At 43.9% G+C, this 3,240-nt stretch overlaps 1 non-coding gene across 1 annotated transcript; it reads right to left on the bottom strand.

Annotated features, from left to right (window-relative positions):
* Positions 1 to 949: 949 nt before the first annotated feature.
* On the bottom strand, positions 950 to 1,055 carry LOC119468313. Its single transcript, XR_005196978.1, has one exon. It is a non-coding gene; the product is annotated as a U6 spliceosomal RNA (small nuclear RNA).
* Between the last annotated feature and the right edge of the window lie 2,185 nt (positions 1,056 to 3,240).

The following is a 3,240-nucleotide window of genomic DNA, read 5'->3' as shown; positions in this document are numbered from 1 at the left end:
GAGGTTGCAGTGAGCCGAGATGGCACCACTGCACTCCAGTCTGGGCAACAGAGTGAGACTCCTTCTCAAAAAAAAAAAAAAAAATTATGCTTGCAGGTTCTGTGAGTGAGGAATTTGTAAAGGGCACAGAGAGTAACTTGTCATGACTCCATTATGTCTGGGACCTTACCTTGAATGGCTAAGTCTGGTTTAAATGGCTGGGGACTGGGATCTTCATTCACCTGTCCAGTACCTGGCAAAGATGGCTAGTGGCCATCCCAAGTAGAAATGTCAATCAGAACACCTATTTGTAGCCCTTCCCTGTGGCTTGGGTTTCCTCAAAGCATGTAACCTCAGGGTGATTGGATTTCTTTCCTCATCCCGCTGGGCTCCAGTGTAGGTGTTTCTAGAAAGCAAGGTGGACGCTGCTCGGCGATTCATGATCTAGCTTTGGAAGTCACACAGCACCTCTCCCATCGCACTCTGTCGATCAAAACGTGCACTGCACAGAGTGGTTGGCACTGCTTGTGTGTGGCTGTGACCACTGGAAATGTAGTTAGCGGGAAGTGAGGCTTCAGGCAAGTACAAGACCCATTCTGAGTTTCAAGGCTTAGTATTCAAGAAAGAATGTCAAATATTGTATTAATAAATTTATTATATGTTGAAATAATATTTTGGATATATTTGGTTAAATAAAATATATTAACATTAATTTCACCTGTTTCTTTTTACTTGTTCTACGCAGCCACTAGAAAATTTAAAATGCCACATGTGGCTCACCTTATGTTTGTGCAGGACAGTGCTGGGCAAAGCACCTGTTCAGATGTAACAGGCGGGAATGCAGACTGCACCTCTGGAAAGCAGGAGTGTCAGAGAATTTGTGGTCAGGTTTTAAAACCAGGACACCGTTTCTCATTTACAGCTTAGCACCTCTCAACTCACTCATTTCCTTTTTTTTTTTCCTTTTAAAAAAAATATGGAACGCTTCACGAATTTGCGTGTCATCCTTGCGCAGGGGCCATGCTAATCTCTCTGTATCATTCCAATTTTAGTATATGTGCTGCCGAAGCGAGCACCACTCATTTTTTTTTTTTGACATTCATCTTCCTATTTCCTTTTCTTGTCTGTTCGCTTCCTCCTTTTACTTTTCATCTAACTCTGCTCTCTCCCTAGAACTTTGTTCCTGGTTCACAGAGGCTACCTCGTCAGTATCTTTCTGAGAAGGAAGAAAGAGTTTTCTTCTGAGGACCATGCCTTTCAGAAAGTATTGTGCACATAGCAGTCTGCTCACCTTTCTTTCACCTGCTTCGTTGTTTCGAGTTTTGCACTCTGCCTGGAAGGGGAAAGACGGCGAACAGATCAGGACAGCCTCTTCCCCTCCTCACAGAACAGCAGCACTGAATAAAGAACTGGCTGCCCATTTTCTGGTCAGCCCTTGGACTCAGAGCCGGAACCGATGAAAACAGACAGATTCAAAGTGCAAGCGAGTCTTTGATCATTGTTGTCTGTTTCCTGAAGGGTAGGTAAACAAAGTATATCAGGAGCTGAAGCTGGATACGTTTTCCCCTGTTTAATTAATCTGCTTTGCAATTTGCTTCAGCTTCTCTTCTCCCAGATTCTTGCATCAGATTATTAATCAGTCAACATGCATACATATTTTTGCATTTGCCTATATTTTAATAAGACGTCAGGAGACGCAGCATTAAGAGTTCTACCCAGACGACATTTTCTTCTAGAATTCAGGCTACAATTTTCAATAGAGCCGACTTTTTAGAGCAGTTTTAGATTCATGGCAAAATTGAATAAAAATACAGTTTCTATATGCCCCCTCCCCCTTAGCCCCACACCCAGCCTCTGTCACTATCGACGTCCTGCACCAGAGTGGCATATTTGCTGTAACTGACGAACATACGTTAATACATCGTTATCACCTAGAGTCCATAGTTTACATTAGAGTTCAGTCTTGGTGTTGCACATTCTTTGGGTTTGGACAAATGCATAATGACACGTATCCATCATTGTAGTATCATACAGAATAGGTTCACTGCCCTAAAAACCTCTGTGCTCTGCCTATTCATCCTTCCTTCACCCAACCCGGGGCAACCACTGATTACTTTACTGTCTCTGTTGCTTTCTTTTTCCAGAATGCCATGTGGTTGGAATTATATCGTATGTAGCCTTTTCAGTTTGGTTTTTCACTTAGTAGCATGCGTTCAGGATTCTTTCATGTCATTTATTTTACCGTATTTATTTTAGAGACAGGATCTTGCTTTGTTGCTGAGGCAGTGGCATAATCACAGCTCACTGCAGCTTTGAACTCCTGGACTCAGGCGATCTGCCTGCCCCAGCTTCCCTTGGAGACGTCCTACAATCTGCGGCCTGCAAGATTTAACGGTGGTTTTTTTTTTTTTTTTAATTTTTATAATAAGATATCAAAGAAAATATAAATGGAAATTTGTGATAGTAGGGGAAGGTATATCTACTTTAAAAGGCAGGTCATTTTTGAAAGCTCTATTTTCTAAGTTAAAACTACGAAAGTGGCGTGGGATGGGGTGGGGACCGTTGTCCTGTAAGAACTTCAGTGATTGATGATCTAAGTTTCTCGAAGTGTCTCAGAGCCTCAATGATGCTTTCAATCGGGGACGTCTGAGACTCAGGAAAGCCAGTGGTGTGGTTTGCTGGCCTTAGAGCCAGAGAGCCTGTGGTGTAGATTCCAGTTCAAGGCTAAAGGCCTGAGAACCTGAAGCTGCAAGGACGGGAGAAGATCAATGCCCCAGCTTGATCAATCACGCAACTAGTTAGTCCCCTGACTCCACCTTTTTGTTCTATTCAGGACCTCAAGGGATTGGACGAGGCCCACCCACACTGGGGAGGGCCATCTGCTTTACTCCGTCCACCAATTCAAACTCTAGTCGCTTCCAGAAATGCCCTCACAGACACATCCAGAAATTGTGCTTATCCAGATGTCTGAGCATTCCACGGCTCAGTCAAGTTTTCACACAAAACTACTCATCGCAAGCTGATGGGACCGGGCCCATCTACAATAGGGAGGGCCATCTGTTTTTCTCAGTCTCCCAATTTATGTATATATATGTTTTTGAGGCAGAGTCTTGCTCTGTCGCCCAGGCTGGAGTGCCGTAGCATGATCTCAGCTCACTGCAACCTCCGCCTCCCCGGTTAAAACGATTCTCCTGCCTCAGCCTCTGGAGTAGCTGGGATTACAGGCACATGCCACCACACCCAACTAATTCTTGTATTTTT

The sequence above is a fragment of the Cebus imitator genome, unplaced genomic scaffold (genome assembly GCF_001604975.1).
Source record: "Cebus imitator isolate Cc_AM_T3 unplaced genomic scaffold, Cebus_imitator-1.0 Scaffold410, whole genome shotgun sequence".
Classification (NCBI taxonomy): domain Eukaryota; kingdom Metazoa; phylum Chordata; class Mammalia; order Primates; family Cebidae; genus Cebus; species Cebus imitator.
Note: the sequence above shows the minus strand (reverse complement) of the source record. Positions and strands in the feature narration are given on the sequence as shown.